Consider the following 26,309-nt stretch of genomic DNA (forward strand, 5'->3'; position numbering starts at 1 on the left):
TTTCTCGCGCTGCTTCCCCCCCCCCCCTTATCGCTGTAACAAAAAATAGATTTTCAAATAGATTCGGAAATTGATATATCGCGTTAAAGTTTTGGTTTAGAGCGTGGAACGATCGATTAACGAGCGGAAAATTAAAAACGAGAGAAAAACGACTATTTCCCGTGGTACCGGAGATTTTTGAATAATAATTTTGGGATGAATTCTGATAGCATATTTTTCTTTGAACGTTCTGATTTTTAAATTGATTCTTAGATCTTTGTTTAAACCACTGTCACGTTATAAAGAATATCTTTATTTAATATAAATTTCTACAAAAAGGTATTTCAACTAATTGCACGAATATTAATTTCACCTAAAGTTAACAATTCTAGTTGATTAGAAATTCACTCCTTACGTCCGAATTCATCCCAAAATGTTACATTAAAAATCAAAATATTCAAAACTCGACATCGCCGTACGAAGTTTGTACTCGAAACTATTTCTATCGATTCTGAGCACACGAATCAATCAGAACTTCAGCAACGGATACGCTTATCGTCTACGCTTGGTAACATTTCCAGTATCCCGACAGCAGAGTTTAGATAGACTCGTCAGTCAAGCGGTGACTGAAGGCGTCAAAAAGTTTCGTAAATCGTAAAATTCGCCGCGATACACGTTCGAGTTTTCCTATGGAAACTGCATCGCGTCACTTCTCATCCGATGGAAAAAATTTACGTAGAGATCGCTGCATTTGTGTAGGAACGCGTTCTCAGTATCCTGGGATGAAAATAGGATGGAGTGGAATTCGGACGGATAAGATGGAAATTCGTAAGAACGTATGCGTAACGTTAAGGAGATGGAAGCAATCCTTTTTTTTATTTTCCTAAAATTTAAGTCCAATTCTTGGTACTTCTAGAGTCGTGTATGTGGGTCACTCGTTTAGCTGGAGATTAGGAAATTTATTAAGGGGATTAAGAGATTAAAAATTGTATTAAACCAATGAATTTTAATTTGTCCCGTTATCGTAATTGGACATATTCTTAAAAGTGGATATTATATTAAAAAGTTTGAGAAATTATGTTTGAAGATATTACATTAAAATACATCTTTGTAGTACTTAAATATTGTAATATAGTTTCGCAGCGTATTTTTTTAAGATTCTATTAAGAATCGTAAATTTCGTAGTACAAACGTTAAGAGCAACTAATACATAATTTATAGAAGTTTAGGAAGGAAGCTTGAAATCTTCTTTCATTACCGATGGCTTCGTTAATATTCAAAGCTGTTGAAACAGTCTGGAAGAATCTGAGATGCTTGAAAACAAAACGTCGTTCGTATCCTACCTGAAAAGCCAATATTACACTGCCATCTCCTTAGTTATTACATTATACATATGTATGTATATGTCATAATCCTACTACAAGATATTAGATTATTAAAATTTAGCACTTTATTAATATTAATAATATCCTCGCGTCAGACATGTATATTTTTCCAAAACTGTTTGCTGCGTTAAGTGAGAGCTTATAAAGCTAAACACCGCTAATTTCCACATCGCGATCATCTCAACCAGGATTTATTTATAGAGTTAGTCATAACACGAGAGGCCTCGTGTACATCGTTTATCGAACGAAGGATTTATCAACGTCCACACGACTCGATCGATCGTGTATTACCAACGACGCCTGTTCACTCTATCTTTCTCGCCTTATCAGCCCTCCGTAACGCTCTACGTTGTGAAAAACTACGTTGCCAGCAATGTTTACGAGCTCGCGAGAACCACTAGCCACCATGGGGTGAGAAGACAAATCCGGCGGCGCTTTTTCCGCTCTGCGAGCGGCTAAAGTACGGGAAAACCGGCCTGGTCAAGCGTATCGGACCGTGCGAGGGGTAAAACGAAACTAAACCAACGCGAATCGAAAGAAGAAGATTCTCGCTCGTGTTCTCATACGGGCAGCTGGTGAGATTATAAGTGAACTGATCATGGATACTCAGATTAGGATTTGATATTATATCTGACTATGAATGGAATGTTACGCTATGGCAACGTTCAGCCTTGATAGGTGAAAAATGCTGAAAATGTTTACAAATTATAACAATACAATTGATGATAGTAGCGATCTCGTTAATGTAATAATTCCTATAATATTAATCGAGGATGTATCCTCCGAAAATTCGCCAGAAAATAAGATGATTTATAATTAATGGATGAAATAAACGTAGAGTGAACGATGGTTAGAGAGTTTGACTAACGCGAAACACACGAACGAATTTAATTACTAACGATGTTTCGTCGATGTCACGTCGTTAAATTATCTCATCGAATCGAATGGAGCAGTCGCGGTCGTGATTGTGCCGCGTTACGCGCCGCTCGATTAGCCGGTAATTATATCGGACGTGACTGGTTGGGGATTCGTAAGCTCACGAACGTTGTTGCGAAACATAGGGAAAACAATAGTGGAAGAAGAGATGGCTCGTTTGTCGTTTGTGTAAAAGAAAATTAATTGTAGAAGTTAGTTGGTAGTCTTAGAATATGAGGACGAAGTTAGTGAATATAATTTTACATGCGAACGATGACTTTACAAGCGTCAATCTTTGCAAGTTAGAGGTTATTTGAATATTCTATTCGACGCAGAATTGAAAAGTTATGAAAGACAAGTCTAACTAAAATTTGTAACTTGTCTTGATCTTTAATTTACCATGTTACTAATTGACAAATTATTGTGCGAAGATGTTTTGCGATTCCTTTCCCTCGTGGCCTGAGCGACTTAAGCTCCTATTGAAAGATGTGTATTTCAATAAAAAAAAAAATTTGAGAACTAATAAGATTTACTCTCTTACAGTCTCTGAAAAAGAGTACTATATCGCACTTCTATGAGATGTTTCTCCATCGATATATCCATCAAAGTTTCAACGTTGGCCAGCTCGTTTCAATTAAATCTTCTTTTACTTAGTCCATTTAGTTCAGCCAGACCGTCGTATATTTTCGTGGCAGAGTCTCAATGTACGTGGTTGCTTTCATGGACCCAACGACTAGCCACGAGTGGTTCTATGCTTTTTATCGATATCTTCTGTGTAGCCTCGTAATCAAGTTTCAACTCTCAATGGACCTATAGAGTTTTCGACGAACAAATAAAAATTCACAGATATGAATGTAATCGCGTTTGCAAATGCATACAGTTCAATTACGGTTCCACGTACAGTCCTAAACACGTCGAAATGAAATAGAATGATTCCTACTGTTCAATGATGTTAAAATACTATTTCGAGATTACTAGATCGATCGAAAAGGAATTAAACAACAGTTTGACCTAGTGAAAAGTGTCTTAAGCAACGAAGAATAAATTGGATGAAATATCGACTAGATAATCACCTGATCTGTCTTGTTCGACGTCTATTTCTTCCTGCAGTATCCCCTTCGAGCTTCTGAAATTTTCAAATTGATATATAAAAATAATGGAACAGAACGATCCTTAGCCCTTAAAAACCCCAAGCGACAATTAAAAAGCAGTCAGAAGTACATAGAGCATTCTACAAAAGATAAATCAATCGGAAAGATGCACCATTCGTTTAACCAACCGAAGGAAATCCTATCTTCCATCGCGATGTCGAATTCACGCGTTCGATTTCACAGTTTTAATCCAATAGTTTGTCGCAGTTTATCCCTGGTGCGAGACTTGGTAAATATTGCCGCTCGTCAAAGTCTGAATTTACCCCGCACGTAGTAAATAAATCCCTCTGTCGCGTACGTCGACTCCACTCCGCAAACTACGAATAGAACGAGGGGGTAGGACGACAGCAAAAAGATAGAGAGCGAAAAGGAAGAGCAAAAAAGAAGAAAAGAAGGTCGTGTTTCCCAGTCGGTCGCATCGACCGTTTTACGAGCTACTTTTACGAGGCTCTTATTTCCTCGCATAACGAGCGTATCAAGTGAATCGTTCTAATTGCTTATCCGATTTAGCCAGATTATGCCGCCAATTTAACCGCGCGCGCATGTCCGACACGATGCGTCGGAGATTCGTTTGTTTTGGCACCTGCCAGCGTCCACGCCGAGCACACGTGACAATAAACGCTGATTGCGTTTCCTCGAGGATTGGTAATTGATGTTGTTACGCGTCCGTGAGTCGCCCAATTTCACCCACATCGCGAGAACAACTATCAGAGCCGCACTGGGAATGCGACGAAGGTCGCGATTCGCTAATCGCCGGTGATGCGTTGTTGTTTAACCTATCGACCGTGGAAGGCGAGATAATTTGTCACTTGGAACGATAAAAGTAAATTATACCGTATTGAAACGTGCAAGGATGAAATTAAAAAAAATTTCTTTTTATATTTTTAAATTTCCGTTATCCTCAAGTGCACTGGCAGGAAACGAACTTCGGGAAATAGAGTTATAACTCTAAATGCTACTAAATATAACACGTAGCCTAAATCACGGTCAGATTACAAGAATGTTCAAACAACTGACTTCATGAACATCAAAATCAAAAGATCGTTCATCATAATTTAAACGTGGCAGCATTCCACTTTAAACACGTTTCACAAAACACACGTGTCCATCAAATCGTTAGCGACGCTCGCATTAACCTCCTACAAACCATAGTAACAACGGCGTAGCGGACTTCACGCTCTTATACTCGTAAGCATGGAGCCGATAAAGCAGTCCGATAATAAGGGTAGGTCGTACACAACGATAGTATCTCGCCGGAGGAGCATGGAACGAGCTTTTCACTGCGAGTCGCGGCAAGAATGGCGCACTTTCAAAAAGTAATGCAACCGAGAATGGGCCTTTTAGGGGCGCGGTTACGGGGTGATACATAAAGGCCACCAACAAGACGCGATGCTCTCGCTCGTCGCGTCGTTATCGTTGTTCGCGTCTTTGAAGAACGAGTCGAACCAGACGATAACTCGTCACTGTTATCGTTACTTCGAAGAACGTAACCTAGTTTTCGTGAATGGAGTTCGCGGTCAGTCGCGAGTATGACGCAGCGTTTCTCATCTGATGTAAAGAAAAAAGGAGTGTTATTTGTATCCAATCTTTTCGCGAGATCTCTACCGGATTTATTAAGATTTCACGTGGATTCTCCTTCGTAGGATATAGGAGCGGCGATTTTTGAAGTCCCAAAGGCTACTTTGTTCGTTGTTTTTCATCCTCGAACAAGGAAATCTTTTTGTGGAACGATTTTTCCTTTTCCAGCTTATCAAACATTTAAAAACCTACTATGTTCGACGAACGAATCTCGCTTGATACGTAGATAAATATCGACAAAGGGGAATAATATTCGCTAACAGTCGGCAATAACTCTGTTGTTTTAACGATAATTATTTTCTAACGATCGAACGACACCGCTTAACACAATCCCCAGCGAAAACATATTAAATATTTGGCAACGAAATGTTTGCTTTCAAATATTTACGATCATTATCGAGCGTGTTGTATCGGCGCGGTTTTCCGTGGCTGTGGAATCGCACGGAAATAAATCGGGGCGCGGCCCCGTACAGGGAATTATTAAAACGACGTTTATCGTATAAAGCTGGCCGTAAAAATACACGGAACGGTCGGCTTCCCTCGTGGAAATCTATCGGCCCTGGTATCGCGATCTCTGAAATTTTGTTAAATTGAAACTATCCAAATATGAATCGTCCAGACTCAATATTTCCGCGATATTTTATCAAACATTTGTACGTGGTCAATCGATACCCCGACTATTGAAAATATGGCGAGAAAAAAAAGTGTCTCGCAAATGGAAATGTATTTATGATCGACGACGGGGGCGACGATTGGCACAGCGTTGTCCGGTGATGGACAGACGAAACGAACTGCGACGAGTAACGCCGGGGCCAATCGAGCATAAGCAAATAGATGCAATTACGCGTCGGGGTGGAGAATTGAAATCAGCACGTGCGTTTCGATGCACATGTCGATACGCTGCCGCACGGCTGGATAATTAGATCAAGTTTGGTCATTTATTAGTGTTCTGCTTGCTACGGTCACGTCAATTGGTCCGCTGACTATATACATACTAATCGCTTTTATGTAAATACGAGGAATTTGTAATGGACGATTTTGGGAATACGTGAAAGACTTCCTGATACTTTGACGTTTGGTATCCGCGTAAGAGCGAATCAGTTCCAAAGCGTATGTTTAATTCGTGATTAGCGTTGGTGTTGGATGCTTCGATTAATATTCGAGACAATAGGACGAACAAAATGAAGTAAATCGTATTTTTATGTTTTGTCACGTGCGTACGTTTCACACCAAAGATCTATCAAGCTTATAAAATCATTATATTCGCTGCACGAAATTCGACGTTAATCCAACGAAAAATAAAATTCACTTCCCTTTCAATGTAAGAATTGACAGCAACGTAAAAATGTAATAGAAGTCGAGGAATTCTTTTCTCTTCTAAAACAAACTCCTCTAAGGAACAATCGAAAAGAACGAACTAGACGAAATAAAATTAATACACCGAAACATTCTTTGGCAAGGTAAGTCCAGAAACGAAAGTCCTTTCAACGGCAGACATTGTCTATTAGATGTGCTCTCTTAGCGACAATCGCGTTAATTGAGATATTCTGTTCTCGTGGACGTTAAATAGAAATATTCTATGCATAAACACGATATCACCGGTAGCTCCTTCGGTGATTCTCGTCCGATATGCAAAAAGGATTGACACTCGAGAGGCCGAAGCTGCTGCTGTCGCTGCTACTTACACGTTCATCGAATAGGACGTCGCGATGTCGTCGCACGACTTCCAGCAGTTGAAGGGACACGGTTACCATGTTATTTCATTTCTCGAAAGTGGTTCTGGCAGCGGCGAGATAAGCTCGTCCACGGGAAAGGACGTTTTCTCATCAACTCGAAGACGAATCGCCCGGTGTCTCTTCGGCCTGCAACTGGAATTACGTTGCGCATATACGTGAAAGCAATTTCGGACGAAACAAAAGAATCGCCGCCTCGTCATGATAATAATGGCAAGTTATCCCAATTCCCGTTTGTCCTGTTCTGCCGGCTCATATCGCGTGAGCAGTTCGCCAGACAATTCACGAATCGCGTTCAGTTCATTCGAATCCTTGATTACCCGTTTTGTCATTTAATCTTTTTGCCTCGTGGTATATTAGAGAAGCTTAAGCGTTTCCCAGAGATATTATTTTGATTTATGCGTGGAAACTTCGTTCAGGAAGTTCAGGAACGAAGCTTCGACAGGTTGGTAAAAATTATTGTTATTAGACCAGTGTTGCATCGAGGATAGAAATAGTTGTAGGATTTTACAAATGTGTGACTTCTTGATGTTCTCGCTAGGATTTATGATACCAATGTGAGTTTGAGATCTCGAGGATAATTATTTTTTTATTAAAAAATATATATACATCTATAATTGCGTCTTTTTCATGTGATACGATGTAGAACACGAATATTAAAAAATGCATACTGTTTTTTACTATATCACCTAAGATTCCTAAAATGAATGTTTATTCCATTAAGAAGATATCTTGGTGCGAACAGAATATTAGATTTTTAAAAATAATTGAATATGAAACAATAAATAATTTACTTAAAACTCACGCGAATAATCTGCCAGCATAATAACACAGGCGAGTTCTCAATTTCCTACTTCTTAATTTTGTACTTGTAAATGTTCGATACTTGATCATCCCATTACATAAGCCGAATTCGCAACACATCATCGCTACACAATCGCTTCGCGATCTCGTTAAAACGATCCGCCGATTTTACGTACCTTTGCTCTCGGTTATTATTTCCCTCTGGAGACTTTCGCCGAGGAGAAAAAACTGGGACGAGATCGAACAAGAGTGAAAGCGCTTAAAATTCTGCCTAAGAGAAGCGGGTACGTTGCGTCAATACACGCGACCGAACAAAAATTGCCTCATTATTTTTTTCCATCGAGAGAATGGTCAAAGAGAAAAGAAAAAACAAAGAAAGAAAACTAAAAAAGAGAAGAAATAAAAGAGCAGAATAAGAGGAGAAGAGGGAAGAAAATATGAAGATACACGTGCACCAGGCTGTGTATGACGAAATCACCGATACAATCGGTTTCGCGTGCAAGGGCCGAAGGAATCGATCGATTTCTGTATCGGTACGCGTATCGATGAAACGCTGGACGAGAAAGCTGCACTGTTTTTTTACTCGAACACGCCGGTAATGCGCCTCATTCTCGATCGAACGAGGGTTAATAATCCTGCGAGGCGAGTACGGTGATTAACCGGAGTGGTGTGTGATCTCTGGCTGAAAGGCGCGTACAAAAGGGGCCAGTCGATGACGAGAAAATCGACTACCGGTCATGAATATATTACCAAGTTTCTCCCTGTATTAATTCGTTAATGGACCGGCTCCGGAGTGTCGAAACAAGATTCTCGAGAGACATCATCGATACACACGGTGTTCCTCTTTGATCTCGATTTTTCTTGTCCTTCTTTTTTTTCTCGTTGATCAACCTGGTTGTCGCTGACGAGAATCGCAGCAGCGATTTTTCGTTAATTATTTTTATTATTTAATTGGACGTCGGTTAATGGGGCTGGTGTTAAAATGATTTACACTGTTACTTTAGGACATCGGGTTTGATTGGCTGCGGTCGCCAGCCTGCCGCTTTTTTCACCGCTCCATTTACTTTATCTGGAACATTATCGGAAGTTTTATACCTTGTATTTCGTGCGGCTGGTCATTAATCCGAGAGACTTGTTTTTCATAGCGGTCTGAAAATGAGATCTTCATTTGATATTGATTTAAAATGGTACGTTTTAAAAATGTATGTCGAGAAACAAACAGTTTTAACAATTTAACTTCGAGCCCTTTCTAAAACAAAAATACGATTCATAGATAATATATTCTTATTATCCATTTAATATTCTAGTCTCTTTAATAAAAGAAAAGATAGTATATTAAGTAGAATACAAGACGTAACTCGGAGCAGTAAATTATCTACGATTAATTCGACCAGCAATTCTAATGATCGCAATTAACTACATAACAAGCACTAGTTCGTACCAATCAAAGATCAAAGCCATACACCCCGACCAATTCACTTTTATCGCTAACGACGACTTCTAATCGCTGCCAAACGAGCCACTCTACCCTTTGACGTCTACTCTGTGAAAACCAGAGAAGGAAAGAAACTAAAAAAAAAAAAAAAAAAAGGTAAAAGATTGACCAGCAAGCCGAGAGAAGCGGAGTATGTATTCGTGGCTTACGAAGGAAAATCACATCCGGTTGATCGGTTTTGGCGTGGACCACCGGTGCCGGCGTCCACAAAGTGACGAGGATATCCATTATTTGCCTATGAGCCGACGCCGACGGGGTCAGAGGTGTCAATTAAACCGAAATGGTACGCTAATGAACAAAAGCTCCGCGTAATCCGGTGTACGAGGACCTATTATTAGCGTGTCACGTAAGTGGTTTTCTTTCGCCTGGCATCCGGCCCGGGGTAGATAATAATTGGCCGCGGGACCGGAAACCACACCGGTGGGAATATCTCAACATCTAGGCTGTCGGCCAACTTAAGAGACAATTATTCTCAGAATTTTTTATTCGGTTTACATACTCACGCGGTCGTTTAATGCTGGTCAAAGTATTCGTCTTGCCTCTTCCTATTTGATGAACACTTTTGGCATCATGTTTTTCATTAAGTGTGTAAACAAGGGAAGAGTTGGTTATAAAATTTCGTCGTTTGTAAAAATTCGATTTATTTTTTACGATATCGCAGATCAAACGATAATTTAAATTAAGATACATGGTTTGATTTGACATATTTAAATTTGACAAAGTAATGAACCATTTATGCAGGCTAGAGATATTGTAAGAGTTCCTTCATATTTCACTTCTTCTTTAAAATAAACCTCTCAAAGCAATGCAGCTTTTAAACGTACAATTATATAAGACGAAAGCAATACCGAATTATTCATTCAGACAAGTCTTAAAATACAAAGGCTCTTATCGACAAGTTACGCGTTCAAAGTTTGTCCTCTCTCGCTGGTTGCATCACGCCTCGTTACATCGTCCGATTACTATGATTGACAAGAATGCAAAAAGATTATACAAAGAGAACGTCGTGCAAGGCATGCTCTCGGCGATGTCTGGTTCTTCTGACACGATCTACTTACCGTTCGAAAAATACGCTATTATTATTTCCCTCGTTTCTTACCTCGTAAAAAACCAACGACGAAAGATTTCAAGGGGAAAAATAACAGAGTGTCCCTTCCGTAAGAGGGACAATTACCAGACGCAGGCCTGCAATTACCGTTTAAAAAGGTAAACAGCTTCGAAAGAGGTCTCGCAACAGCGGATTTTAGAAATTGTTACGAGGGGAGCATGAACGCCTACGAACGACTTTCTCCGTGGCCGTAATGTTCCCATGCAAAGTCGATGGTAATCGATGAACACGCGACTCGATCTCGACAGGCCACGGGCGAACAATTTATTTCTGTGGCGGCGTGGCACGCGAAATGAAGACGTCACGAGTAGAAATTTTAAATGGGCCCCGCGTGTTTGTTTTAGCCAATCCTGTCCGCGCGAAATTATGCCCCACTGAGAGATATCATCGCCGGAAAAAAACCTAAAGAAGACCGATTGACGTTACATGCGATAGTTTCGTTTCCACCGGTGAATCTGCTCGATCGGAACTTTCTTCCCTGTAGGCGCATCAGCGAAGATCAGTAGGATCAACTACTATTTCCTATGCAAACTATGATAACTCGTTTACCAGAGATTTCTCGATACAAAGTGTGTATTTTGAAAGAACGGATCATGCTAGATCAATGCGTTCACTGTCCATCGAATTTTTATGACTTATGTTTCGCTAATTTCCATGCAAGATCTCTTTCTGTATAAAAATATCTGCAAAACTGTACGTATATTACGTGTGTGTACTACATGTAAAAAAAAAAAAATATGATGAAGTTTTTTAAAAAGTTTGTAATTGTTTATTTGCGATGTATCTAGTGACTGTAATGGCTCTCGACGAACAAAGAAGAATGATACCGATGAAAAACTATTATTTTCCAACTGAAAGATTTATCCGCGCGATGTATATTCTGGTCAGCTGCATGGTAGCAAATAACATACTCATATGGAGTATACGCAAGCAAATACTCGTTTCTATTCAGTGCATTGATTATACTACAGATTGGAGTACTTTTCTATGGATTTCAATCTATTTCTATCCAAGCTTGAAAACCCTGAATGTCCTGCCTTTACGATTCTATTCAACAATTTATATAAAATCGACTACCTCTTTTTGTTTTTTAAATAAAAAAAAAAAAAATAATCGACAAAAACAATGAAAAAGAAACAGCAAAAAAATCAAAGTAAACACAGAGAAGGAATGGATGGCGGTGTAATTTCTCAGTGTAAACCTGAGTTACGTCTTCTCCAGCGTGTATGCTCGTCCCATTAGCAACAGACGAAAGTGGTATACCGTGTTTTGCATACCGTTGAAAATTTCGATCGCGTGACAAACCGCGAAAGCTGCGCCCAAGGTACCGCGCGATCTGGTCGACATTCATTATCCGACTATGTTCCCTCGATCCCGATAATTACACATTCGTCCCGTTTTTCTGGCCTGGCGCAATGCCACTTACCGTTGACCCTTGAACCACACGCCGGAGTACCGTTCTTTGATTACCAAACAACGCTTTCGATATCGAATCTTGCCTTTTACCGCACGCGGCGTCTTCTTCTTTCCTCTGATGGCCCGTGAACTGTACAACGACACGCGAAAAGTAGAAATCGAACAGAAACGGAAAGTAACGGTACATCCAATTGGTGGGTTAGTACAGAAGTCGCGAATAAAATTGCAAAGTGGTCAAATTTCTCTTTGAAATGTACATATATGAATATTTTTCTAAAATTTTATATTTCCCATATCCCTGGCACCAAATTTTGGAAAAATGTTATTCTGAAATTGTAATCGTAATTTTGGATAAGGTGTGCGTTATTGTTTGTATTCAATATTTAAAATCTCTATCGCAAATTATACAAATATATAGACGGAAGTTCTGCAACGAAGTTAATGGATAGGTTTTAGGTTGTTGAATTAGTATTATATAATATACGTATAATAATAGAAGAACATATTCTTCTGCAGTGTGGTATCTACTTCACTTCATATTTTATGCAATAGTAATATCCTTAGAAGGAATTTCATGATTTATTACGCGAGTCCATCTTACGAGCTTATGATAAAATAATAGAATAATCCAGAGGGTATATAGCATAGAGATATAACACAAGATAGGTGCTGAAAACTTGAGGATGTACTTTGGAAAATGTACGAGACAAAATGTGTATTGTATATAGATACTCTATTATGCGCCAATAACCTTAAATAGCCCACGTATAACATAAATTATCAAATTCTTCTTAATAACATTACATACTACTTTATACCTACGATATTCTCCTTTATCGTGTTATATTCGATTTTCATCAAATTTAAATATTTACTATCTATCTTTCAATTCTCACCATGATAACTCTAGTGCTAAAATCGTTCTGCCTCGATCATCAAATTTAATCAGAAAATTATACCGCCCAATAAACTCATCCTCAATTTTAACTTAACATTGGCCACACGGAACGATGCGTCGAAACGTCAGACATCGCTTCTTGAAAACACGCCGACGTTTAATTACCTCCGTAGCGTGTCTTATCGAGCCCACGCCAAAATGCTTAATTATACGACGACGATCAAGCGTTTTACCCCCCGCAGACAGGCCAGTTTTATTCGTTACGCCACGTTTACATTAACTATCGATCAGCAGGGGAGAACAGCGGGATGAAAGGGTGAAAGAAAGGAAAATTTGGTGTTCGGACGCCCGACGACGCTCTTTTATGACTTCTCCATCGTTGGATGGTTCATACATAAATGCGCATATAAATAACCATGATTGGCCATTACGAAAAATTAAGTGCGTTCCTTTAAATGTCGGCGGGAATTAAGAGCGGGTAATTTTTCAGCGTGAACTCGAGTTACGTCTCCTCGGGGTAACTCGACCACGTAACATTTATATCGAAAACCATGATTTATTAGTTCGAGATACTGCAACGGATACGACGTGGCTTACTTCTTTTTATTTATCTTTGAGTTTGTTTCCCTTCTCTGTTTTTCTTCTTACCGCTCGAGCGGTACGTACTTGCCGAGTACCGTTTCGATGCTCGCTCATCCATTCTTTGGTAAGCTACCATCTCCTGCAATTAACCGAAGTATGTATTTATATCGAAAAATGTGAATTACTTGATTAGTAAGTACGAAGTAGGTTATGATAGTTTTTTTCTTCGTTTAATACGAACATATTCGGTAAACAAGATTCCCGTGATCTTCAGTCATGCTGGTATAATTTTAAAATAAATCCAAATTGCACGTAATAATTAATAAACATTTATAGATAATGTGATTTTCATGTTCGTGCATATCAGTTTCTAATAATAATTTTTTAAACACTCTGAATCATTGACGACGATAGGGAATATGGGGTTATTCACAATCCCCTAAATCACACGAACTCCATTTATGAATCACCCTGACCAAGAATACGCACCCTCGTAGGTAAGCCATACGCATGTTCCACACGCTTCATTCAATAGTTCGATCGTAATTTCCTCATTCACGTATTTACGAAATTCGACAATCACCTAGTTTTACTATATGCTAATCCCCATTGAGAAGAACATGACTGAAAATCAATACGTTTAACACTTCCCCATTTTTCAATATTACAGGATTATACATCTTTCACTGATATCCAAATCCCTAGTTACACAAGCCAATAACAAATACAAGATGCAATAATCCTAATACGAAGAACGAACGCGTGTTTTGCATCCTGAACGCAAATACGCTCACCTTCGGCGCCATAATTTCCGAGCGTTTTGAAGACCAAGTCATACTTCTTCGACAATTTATTGCGTCGCGTATTCTAGAAAAACTTGAGTTACTCTCCGCCTACCCGGCAGTAACAAAACTCGTTCGACATACATCTCCACGGTGGAGACGTAGTTTAAAATAAATCACGCGGCTCGATAAATCCTGTCAGGTTTCATCCGTGCGCGAATTCCTCTCCGCGAGATCACCAAGGTTCACGTGACAGGAGAAAACCACGAAACGAAGGAACAATCGGTGATGGACGCGAGACTGCGCGACGTGCCACGGCGACAGAGTGTTCTCCCGTCAGGCAAGATGAAGTCGTTAATCCGCTCAAGGGGTCGAATTAAAGGTCCCGTTGTAATAGTTGTAATGACTGGGCGAATCGAAGTCCACAGAATCGTCGATGTCTTGTACGCCGGCCCCGGGGTCTTGTTAGCCTGCCACCAGGGTCATGGATAAAGCAAACAGACGGGAATCTTCGTGACAGCGGCGGCGTGTAACCACGTGAGTAAGCAGCGATCGAGTCGAACATATCCGTCCATTCGCCAACTATCGAATCTCGATGATACGAATGATACGAGAAACATGCCGATTGCGCTCGCAGAAAAAGATTCTCGTATTGTTCTACAAGCGACTATTTGCGCTACGAGAGGGCACGATCCTGCTCATGTCACGGTTCTTGTGGGTTAAGCTTGCTATTTTATTGGGTCATTCTTTAAGTAATTCGATTCGTTCGAATACGTATATCAAACGAAGATAAAGAGTTTTGGTAAAATTAATCAACGATGAGTACCATTAAGTGGTTGACTTGAACTCAACTTATTGGAAAATCGCGTTACTTGTGAGATGATCTAACCTGGACAATGTACAGCGCTTGGACTGTTAAACAGCATTATAGTGTCTTTCAATAGAGCGATGTTTAAATATAAAACACTAACTGATTTATAAATACAAAATACTATATTGGTTTTAGTCTAAAATACTTATTCAGAATAACGTCTACTACATCTTCTTCTCGTGTAAGTTAGTGAATTCATAGTTTCGAAAAACGTTGTCTCCTAAAGATCTGGTATCTTGTAAAATTCAGATACCATTGTTCGTGGAGACTATGTCAGCGTTCCGTGAGATCGAGAATAGATTTCTAGGGAACTATCGAGAGACAGGTTTATGAATTTTTGAAGGCGATCCATCGGTTCGTAGCCGACCACGAGAGCTTTCCTGTTGGACATGCTGTGAAAATTATGAATTATTCATGCCGCTTTATTATCGTCACACTGTTACGTCGTCTGCAGAGTAACTCTATCTTGAACGCGGACACGAGCCGGGCCGGCTTCCTTCCATTTCAATATGGATTCTGTTCTCCGGTGACGTAGCAGTCTAAGGTTTCACTCGGCTTTCCTTCGACAGCCTGGGCTTCATGTAATGCTCGGAACCAGCAGTATTCTCGACTGGACCGATCGAATCGATCGGAGGGAAGGTTTCCAGTATAAAGCGACTGACAAGGTGATGTAATCGGATGAATATCGACGCTGTAGAAAGAAGATGCTGGGGTATAGTTATGAATTACAATTTTGCTACAAAATATGTAATTTTCCTTCTCTGTACGTCTTTGCTTAGATCTATTTCTTATTTACTTATTTATTTATTTATTGCTAGTACATAAATTGGAATCTTTGATTTCGTTTCATTAGAAGTACATTTAGATTGAAAATTTGGAGATAATTGTTAGGAGAGTATATCAATGATGAAGGGTAAATCGATGTCGTTTAATACATACAATTACGATATCGCGGATATGCTAGTGCTCTTTGGAATATTTAGCTCCGATTCACGTCAAATTAGCCACCAGAAACGACATAACTAGTTTAGTCATTAATAATTTACAAATGCTGCACTGTGCTTGGGAGAATATATACGAGTGGACATATATGATCCATCTATATCTGCTGTATAACATACCTGTAGAGTTTTCACGTATAAATACGCAGCATTTGATGCAATTCAAAACACTGCCTTCGTAATATCATGTTGAACAAGTATGTATATCCATCTGACGTTGTTAATAATCGAGAGTGTCGCGATGTCTGATACAAGCGTAATTTTTGTAAGAAATCATCAACAGAAGGCTGTTGGAAAATTGACGAAACTGATTTCTTCTTCTTGAATCCACTACGATCAATAGTATAAAAATGTTCATAGGGACAAATTTAATATCTATCTACGGTATTTCTTTTATCAATTTTATTATAAGAAATATATATGCTACATGCGCCATGAATCTTAATATTTTTATTACAAATCTTCTCATATGTATGCAGAATATATCTACCTAGTTAATCATAAATTATTGTTCCTTTGACGTAGTTATTTGATAATTGACAAATTTATGTAATAGGATTAAATTTAACTGGTAATATTTGCTCATCAAACCCGAACATCAAAGAAACGAAATTTGCACCTAATTCAATATAAATAAAAAATTCATGATTAAAGTTTAGACCTCGATCGCGCATATACTTTTCCATTTAATTACGATCTCCATCGCCGCAGTTTACTACTGCATTACCTTCTTCAATCACCCGAAATTTCCTATTAAATAGAACAATCTCGCAAAAACCTCAAGCACAAATTGCCCGGAACCGTTCGAAATCGCGTTGATCGATTCATGTGATTACATATCGGCGCCGGATATACGACATAATGTTCACTAAAACCGGCTTCATTTTCTGTTCATATTTCACCGACGGCGAGGAGCCGCGCGGGAGAGAGTGGGAATAACTAATTTCAGCCGTGAACCAGAGGCGCACGTTTATAAATCACCGGCCAACGAGATAGTCTATCAAAATCTCCCAGTCTTATTTCACTTTATATCGAGCGCATTTACTCTCCGCGACTTATCGCGGCTACGAACGCTAACCGGGGTAATTGTTCACGGACTATCGCTCCACCGGTAGATACCACTTGGAAATATTCGTCGTGGACAGCGCGTAAATAGAGCTCGGATGGGATCGAAACCCACTCGTAAATTCGACGCGAGTAAAATCGGCGAAAGTTACCGCCAGGCCGAGAATCAATTTGATTGCTTCCGATTTTCGAGTTACGATCGCAACGGGAACGAACGCTGTCTCTGTGTACAATACGAATTTGGAAAATTTTAACAGCTAAAAGGGGTTTAAAAGTGGCAGTATTCTCTTTAGAAATATGTTTACGATCAATCAAATCCCTTTCGGTATTAGTTGTAAGATTTAATACTAATTAAATAAATATACATTAGAATTGAATAAAGAGTATCAAATTTATACCTCCACATAATGATGAAAAAGGTGATGATGTATGATTCGCAAGACCGTAACATCGTGTGTTCCAAGTAACATAGTAATCAGCAAAACCTCACATATGCCACAGTAAAACTTCGTATTACTTTCGCCAATAGAGTCATCAGTAAACACCTTCTTAATAGGATGCACGCACACGAACGTGTTACAGCTCTCACCGAAAGCTCGATTTGCCGAGTTGCATAAAAGAAACAGAAGGACACAAAGGACCCAGTATTGAACTGTATAAAAGCATTGTCACACCACGAGTCATCAAACACACGTTCGTCAAAACAGGCGAGAGCGTCGAACGAAATTACGGACAAACATCCATCAACCGGCCGCGGCACAATGGGTGTCAAGTATAGGTGCGATACGGCGCTCGCGCGTTGCACACGAAACAGTACCATTCACCGCTCAAGGGTCCTAATTTTCTCTGCCATTAGGTCAGTCGGGAGAAGAATTACAATCGGTAAAGGGCGGCTGCATTTATCTTTTCGGAGCGGGCGGTTAACAGATGTCGAACGGGATCTTCGGCAGCTGTTTCGCCAAATGGCGCCGTGGAAGCTTAAACTATTCGTCGCAGTGTCGAATCGAAACCGAAGAAACAAAAGGCTAATAGGCCTCCTCCCATAAATTCGTAATCTCGTTTCGTTCGAAGCTTCTTCGCGAACCACTCGATGGAAGCTGCGATCCTTCGAAGATTTCCACGACTCGAGGCGTGTATCGGTCGGCACGGCCTCGAGGAATTTCGACCGGCCAATTTATGCCTGAGCAGCCGGGCCCTTTTGTGCCGTGCCGCTTCGGGCATTGCGCGCATAATTTCAATATCGTCCCGCGGTCAAACCAGAGAAAGCGTTCAGTCACGAGGAAGACCAGTCGCGACTAGCTTTGCTTGGAGGAAAGAGGGTTCGAGTTAATTTTTCGTCGGCTCGAGAAACTCGTTTCCTCGAATCGTTGGGTGATTACAACGAAGGAAGTGTTACGCGCTGATTTCGGAGAATTTTGCTGGTAATTCAGCTTGGAAAATGTTTATGTAGGTGTGTTTGTATGGCTATTTGGTTTGTACAATGTTTTGCAGTGAAATTGGATTTTCTGTACTGTTGTGTAATTAATTTTCTAACGATTTGGACTTAGTTTTATATGGACGAAAATGTGATGACAAGATGAGATAATTTAGTAATACTAGCTGTGAATTCGTAGTCCTGCATTTGTAATGATTTCTGTAGATAAAACTTATACGTAAAAGATCGACTTACTTCTTGAAACTTGTGTTAATTCTGTCAAAAATATATATTCATTTTTGACGTACTGTTTGAAGCTTATTGAAGACCCGAAATTGATTAAACGTTGAGTTGCCATTACCTGAAACGAACAAGAAGCAAAATTATTAATTATGGAAGTTTAGTTTTCATGGTTTGATTTTAACTTAGTAGGAGCCAATTTCCTTTTACTTTAATTGACACTGCTTGATCAATAACTAGTTCAGATCCAAGTAAGTAACTAGTTTTACAACATCAGCTAACTCTTCGAAGACTTAAATGTCTTGCGTTGACAATTGATAGACTCTTAATTAAAGTTCATTAATTAAACGGCTTATCGAACAACACTATAATTACTAGAACACCGAGACATTTAGCTCAGCGCGCCATTTACTTGCAATCTAATCTCCTTAACTAATCTATGCGTTACTTTCTAGAACCTAGATGGATTTGTAACGCGTTTACATGCTATCGAAAATAGATTAGGCTAAGTTTTTAAAAAAATTCTGCTCGTTAAACTCTAATTTGTTTCGGTAAGGAAAGCCTTTTTTCGTTACTCGACACTAAATCATAGATATAGATTTAACGACAGCTACTTCACAACTATGTTGCAAAAATTATTACTTACATAGCTATCAGCTCTAAATCTATAATCTCTTTATTTGCACCAATTCCACGCGTATTTTGTATTCTACTTTTACCTCAACCGTATTGAATATGCAAGATACCTACGCGGTACGTCTTGTATTTTAATACTTAAATACAACTTATATTATTCAACTCCACGTGTGTATATAAAATTTCCTACTGTAGATAAAAATTTTATTTTAATTTCAACAAATTGATATTTAAAACAAGAATGAAAATACAAGAGTTCGAGCAAAAATAATTCTGTGAATAAAAGAGATAAGTTCGATTAAGTTGGATGAATTACGACGAATTCCACGACTGAAATTCAAACGCATTTGCTTGGAATTCGAAGAAAGTCACGTTTTCAAGTCTTCAAATTAGGAGGTAGAGTCATGCTCCCTCGAAACGATATTCGCGGACGGTCTCTGAGGAGCGAGGTCACGTGAATATGTTCTGGAAGGGCTGAACGAGCGCGTTGCATGACGAAGGCGTGCGAAAGTTCGCGTGTCACGGCGGAAATGGAGCATCCTGGCAAACTTCGAAATAAAATTTCGAGGAAATCGAAATCCTTGTTAAGACGGCACGCAAAGAAAGCGAACGTATTCCGGGATCTGTCCACAACATGAAGTCTCACATCCACAACATTCACCTCAACATGTATTTTTGTATTTAAAATGTCGAATGCATCGTTTCGAACGTTTCGTTAATGGGATTCAGTGGAATCGATAAAACGCAATCAAAGCAAACAAGATTGAGACGAAATTGATATAATCTAGCGCTAAATTCACTTTTCATGAAAGTGAGATATACTCGGAACAGGATTGTGGTTTCAAAGGGCAGGTTGAGCAGTAAATTGGTTCCTTCACATATCTTCTTGCTTATGGCTCCACCCAGGGAACGCTTCCTTTTGTCGTAGCACAGACCACAGGAAATTTTCTTCGTTGTGCCGCTGTCGGTATTTTTTATGCCTGCCGCTATTGTGAACACGGAGTCGGATTAAAGTCTCGGAAAGCTTTTATACGATCAACTGATGCTGATCTGAACGCTTGTCACTTGCATTTTATTAGATTTATCTATGAAAGGAATTTCTGTCATTTTTAATATTTAGTATTTTACGTTTTTAGTCTTTTCTTTCAATAAGATATAAATCAAAACTTTAATCCTCGATAAATAGACTACTGATATCAAAAAGGAAAAAAAAATAAGAAAAGGTCCAATAGAGACGAGATACAATAAATTTAGATTTTGCCCTAGATGCGGGAAATGATCGTAGAATCGGAATATTTTCCGGAGAAATGCACCCGAGAGTAGAATATGCAAATATTGGTTCATACGCGGCTGGAATTCGAATTCAACGCCGAATCGCAAAACAGACCAGTATCTACAATCTACGTAATAAGAAGTGGTTTCTTCGTTATAAGAATTCGTGTACATCGGTATGCGTGGCAAAATACAAATACTGCTAATAGACACGGAATAATTACGGCCTTATTTTATTGAAAAAATCGAAAACGTACTAGAAAGTGGTATATTTTCTACATAGTATTGGATTGACGCATATCAAATTTATTTGTTTCACAAGAATTAACACAAAGAGGAAATGAAATAATATTCGAGCTTCTTATTGCTGCAAACTTTTTAATTATCTATCTTCTTCTGAATTAAAAATCAATCACGCAAGAAAATAATATTAAAGCTACCGATTCCTCCCGTAACTCTCTTATTCTTGTAACAGAAAATTACAAGGAAACAAACGTAAAGACAGGATTGGTTCTCGAAATGATGAAAATTCGACGTAGAGTTGCTGCGTTTCTACGAGCCAACGATAAACAGACAGCTGCAAGACTGATGTGGACTGCGATAAAGCCGCAGCCTGTGCACGAGCAAGCAAGCTCGGTGTGGAGGTAACCTGCCGCTGGTTTCCGTAGCGGCGGAGCCAGTCGAACGTAGGAAAAAGGTGCACACCTCTCTCGGGGTTGCTTTTTACCGAGGCCGACCGGCAAAACCGCGTTACAAATTATCCAGCCGCGTATACGGGCGCGTACGAGAGGTCAAGCATGCGCCGCGACCGTGTACGCCCGCGGCTCCTTTCCGAACCAGCTGCGCGACTAACGCGAACGGAGAAGAGAGGACAGGAGAAAGACGCTATTACGAATACGTACGACCACGGCAACGGAGATTCATGCAAGCCGGGGGGTGTGTCGTAGCCAAGGAATGCTAATGGTACTTTAATTTAATAAGATGGGAGATTCGTGAAGGAATAACGTTGTTTTGGAGGTTACGAGGCTGATAGTTAATAGTTTGTGTGATGTGGAAGAATTAAAAGTAGAGAGAATTCAAAGGAGAATAAGATTTTGCTGCTGTTGCTATTATAGTAGATCTTTTAAACTTGCTGTTTTATGAAATATGGTAGCACGAAGGATGTGCGAAGAAAAAACAATTTGTTGTGAGTGAATTTCGGCAATAATACCGCTTCACCTGAATTCTTCTACTATAATTGTAGCATATTCCACAGAACCACAAGCGCGACGTAAAATCATCCGTAACGCGTCACGTATTTACGTAAAAACTTTTCTCTTTTCGCAAACCGTCAAACGAAGAAGGTGCGAGTTAGAAAAAGTCAGTCAATATGTCTGTCGTTTCATAAACTAAATTGTAATTTTTAACGAGGCTCGAGCAAATAACCAGCTACGACAAAATATAATTTTCTGCTCGGCTGAGAACGCGGGGAACCCGTCACGGGAAACACGTTTTTATTTCTCCCATTGGCTCTTCGTCTCTTCACCCCACCGACCGTTTCCGCGTAATTGCCATCGAGCAAAACGATGCAAGGTATCAACATTTTTCCGTTTCACCGACGTTTTAATTGAAACCCATGATACCGGAAACCTTGGCGCCGCTTCTGACGGAAACTATTTCAATCCGAAATAACGCTTCCGGCCCCCGTTTATCCGACAACCTCTCACGTTAACGCTTATCGTCGGCTGGCGCTTTGCTTCTCCGGATCAAAGAACCAGAAAGGGAAAGGCCAGTTTCCGAGCAGGAACGCTTCTTGAACTCATCGTATAGATAAGTCGACGACGAGCATCTGTTCGGTTATCCGATCATGTGATTTCCTAGCCCGCCCTTTAATTAGTCGTTCTTTCGCTTCGATCCGCCATTGTCGAGTACTCGCGAGAACTCCACTAATTATATACCATCGACCGAATAAAAAAGAGAAAACTGTATAACAGCGGAAAAGAGCGGTTCTTTTGTTTCAATTTCGTTCCACCGTGTTCGCGCGTTTTAACCTACCTTTTTTCATTGTGAACAGCATTGCTGTTGACGCGACATTTATTATGCGAATTATTCAGAGTTGCAACGTACAATTTATAACTCAAATCATTACATGCTTACTTTGTCAATCTATTCTTATGTAGAACATACCAAGGTAGCCAAACTTTTACACATTACTATAAATAATTAATAGTATTTAACATATTGTAGAGAATCGTTCTAGCAATATAACACATTCAAAAGAACTATCATTAATTGTGTATTAATGCAGAATAACAAATTCTCAATATGTGCAATTTTTAACATTCCATTAAACTACATATTATCGCTCGAACACGTCGTTGCAAATTCATCTTTCTCATTCTCGCATTCTTCGAGGGAAATCGGTCACGGATATCCGCGAGAATATTCTTCGTTGATCGCCTAAATTAAGCGACGCAGCCTTTATGCTGCGGAGATTTTCGTCCTTTTTTCCGTTGGCAGGCCTAATGAGCTACAGCTGGGTCGATTCAGCGGAGCAAAGGAAACCAAGACAAGCGACAAAAACGACAGACACGGTTTCGATAATCGCGGCACTCGGAAACTCGGTCACCGGGTACAAGAGCAAGCTCCTTCATGGGACAAGGGCTCGCAACGTTTGAATTTCGCGCCGCGACCTTGCACGTCGTTTCGCCTGCAAACGCACAGGATACTCTTGACCTTTTCGAGCCGCGAAGGTCCTGAATTTCACCTTGCGCGCTCTCTCTCTCTCTCTCTCTCTCTCTGCTCTCTCTCGAGAACGAATCCTTTGCTCTCGAACTTCTTTCAGCCGGTCGTTGAAACAAGAATTCAGTTCGCTTGAATATCCTCCAACCCATACTTCACCAACTACAACCTCGTACAGCGACGTTTTTATTTGATTTCCTGCGACGGAGCTAAGTCGAGCGACAGAGACTTGACTATTTGGTAGGTCGATGCTTTATAACAAATAAAAGGCACAAGAACGATGAGATTTACGTTTATCAGAGATATTTGAATTAATTCGATTAAAAGATTTCCAACTTTTCGAATATTTATTAATTATTAAATTATTGTACGAGGGAATATGGAAATCCATATTTGGTTAAAACTTCTTGCAAATTCATCGAAATTCTCAATGAATGCTTCGAATTTTTGCACCCGAACTTTCAATTTTTTCAAACTTGACGCACTATACTCGTACATACGAAGAAAGCGGCCCACGAAAAGTCAATAGTTTTGTTACAATTATACTATTATTACACAGATTTCCTATTTCCCTTTAACAAATGAATATTTCTATCATTAACTTCTTAACTAAATTTCTTCTCTTCACCAAAAATTTCTACGATTGCGAAATTCAAAATTAGTTATACAATAATAATACTTTTCGAGATTCAATAAAAGACACCAATCCACCAATTCACATTCTCTCAGAGATTACTTTTTGCGCGATTATCTTTTAATTTGTCCATCAACCTGCATCGCATGAAAGAATCAGTGCGCGTTTCAGCGCGACCCACCGCTGGCGATCATCAATGATCGTCTGTCGATCGGCTCAGCCCGAATGCGACTAGAAAACAGGAGAACTTACACATTCGACGTATTTTCTTGAAGAAATCGAACGAGAATATCCGCAAATCGCGGCGAAGCCTCTAGCGAGGGCATTCAATATGTGCCAGCCATGTCGAGGTGCGCGATCGTACGTGGCAGATCTAAACCAAGCACCGTGAGCAGACACGTCTACCTCGTAGCTCACTTCCACGGGAACATTATTATTCTGCGGTTGTCGACGACGGATACCTTAAATCTGGCATGTCAAACACGCGGTTTTGCAGGCGATGAAAAGCCGCTCTCTCTGGAGAGAAACGTAGAACAGCGGTGTCTTTTATCGTCGCTCGAAGCGCCGCGCGATTTCACGTGGGTCGTTGTGTTTCGACGTGTTCGAGGAACGTCTATATGATTTGCCACTCTGTTGAGCGTCTTGTTTGTAGATAGCGAGAAATAGTTTGGAAGTGAATGATAGTAGATACACGGGAATTCTTGGCTTGATTCAAGTTGATTCTCGGAAGCTTCGACCCTCTGATAGTATAATGCAAATGACGATAAATTCAGGATAAAGAATTTGGAAAATAATTGTTTCTTTATCCTTAAGATTTATTGTAAGAAATGAATACTTTGTCAAATTCTTGTACGTCCTAAATATTAATAATCATTGCGTTATGATGAAATTTAAGATGTGAAATTTATAATGCTACATCTAGTGATTTACGTGAATTTTTCTCGTGTTACAGAAAACAGTCGAGCAAATCGTCGGGTTACTGGGATAGAGAGATATTAGAATAAATTCTGCTACGAAAATTACTTGTACCACTAAAACGGAACGAATGAATTCTAGTTGCAATATCTTGCAATTACTTGTTAGCATCGTGAAATGTCTAAAGAAGTAATAGCTCATGTAGTTTCAAGAACTTGTTCTTTCAACTAATTGGGATTTTCGATTATTTCGCACGTTTGATCGAGCGAATCGATGATGTTACTCGCCTCCCTGGAGCCGATTCGTTAAAAAACAAACGCCATTTGTTTATTGACGTCAAATCGATAATGGTACTCGATATGATGATATCCATTGTGGAATTGTGCCGCGTATGTTTGGCGTTCAAACATCGGCGTAAAACGAACAATTCGACCCCGAAAGTGCTCTGTTTTCCAATTTATGTATCACGTCTGAATCGAATATCGTTATTGACAATCGCGACTCACCCTTTGATTGCCTTCTCTTTGTATTTCTTAATCGCGGCAAATCTTTTATTCTGCAAACGCTAGTTTCGAAACGGAATCCTGTAGATTTTATAGAGAAGCAAAAGAAGAGATTTACGTCTCGTTTGAGCATTTTCAAATATGAAAGATATTTCTAATTCCTATTTCTGCTATGCATCAAATAACTCAGATCGGTTGGAGTACTTCCATTATTGGAAAACTATCGACTTTGAAAAATTCTGATCCCTGCAAAATGTCTGCAGCCCAAAAACTCTTCAACGGAGCTGCAATTCTCGAATGAAACTCGAGTTGCCACTTTGAGAGAAGGATAGAAAGACGGAATACCCGGCTAGCCTCTACAACAGTGCTTTACGTGTCTCGATTCTCGTACTGTTTCTCGTGTATGCACGCCTGTTCGGTATGTGACAGAGTGAATTCGATAAGAAACAAATTTCGAATTCCCCGTGGTGGATTCGGTTCTTCTCCGAGCGAGGAGACAGCTTTGAGAGATACGATCGGCCGTGAGGATTCGAACTTCTCTGACAAAGAAGATACTTACGTAATACTTTGTATATACGTGTGCGTTTATCTATAAATATGTGATCGCTTTCTATACGATTATCATGCATTTTTAAATATACTTTATAACATATTTTAAATGTCATTCGAAAATTAACTAGCATTACGGTGAGGCCTTTATAACACTTTTATGGCGTGTCAATACGCAGCGCGTGCGTCTCGTTAAAGAAACAGTCGACTAGCGGCTTCATGAAAGTCACCAACGATGAAATTATTTTTCGTTCGTAATTACTTTTTAATTAACCACTCGAAAATTTATCGATACACGGACAAGCTCGTTACATGTGAATTAGTTTCCTTTGCAACGTAGTACCGATATAAACCAACGTTTAATTAATCACCACATTATTGCGTGGTAATAACGCGTGCAGTTTACTGTAAACCAAGAACGAGCTTGCGTTTGCTTGATGTCTTGCTGTTTCCGTATAATCAATCGTTACCATAGAATCGTCGACGACCAAATTGAAAAACGAAAAAAACAGAAAAAAAAAAGAATGGGAGAAGACAGAAAAGAGGAAAATAAAACGGTTGATTGTTCGTATTTGATAGCTCCAAATGGCCATTTCGTGTGCGGGAAACAACGACGCCTCTTATATCATCGGCGCGAGGACGGAATTGCGCGGCGAATTCGT

The 26,309-nt window shown here is 39.6% G+C and overlaps 1 protein-coding gene and 1 long non-coding RNA gene across 9 annotated transcripts in view; both read right to left on the reverse strand.

Moving 5' to 3' along the window:
* Nucleotides 1-26,309, reverse strand: part of LOC100740873 (fat-like cadherin-related tumor suppressor homolog) — a 340,184-nt gene that overhangs the window by 263,623 nt on the left and 50,252 nt on the right. The window lies entirely within an intron of this gene.
* Nucleotides 12,398-14,134, reverse strand: LOC117151943. The gene is made up of 2 exons (XR_004462115.1): nt 13,839-14,134; nt 12,398-13,183 (listed from the first exon to the last, which is right to left on the reverse strand). It is a non-coding gene; the product is annotated as an uncharacterized LOC117151943 (long non-coding RNA).

This window comes from Bombus impatiens, unplaced genomic scaffold (assembly GCF_000188095.3).
Source record: "Bombus impatiens unplaced genomic scaffold, BIMP_2.2 scf_0543, whole genome shotgun sequence".
NCBI lineage: Eukaryota > Metazoa > Arthropoda > Insecta > Hymenoptera > Apidae > Bombus > Bombus impatiens.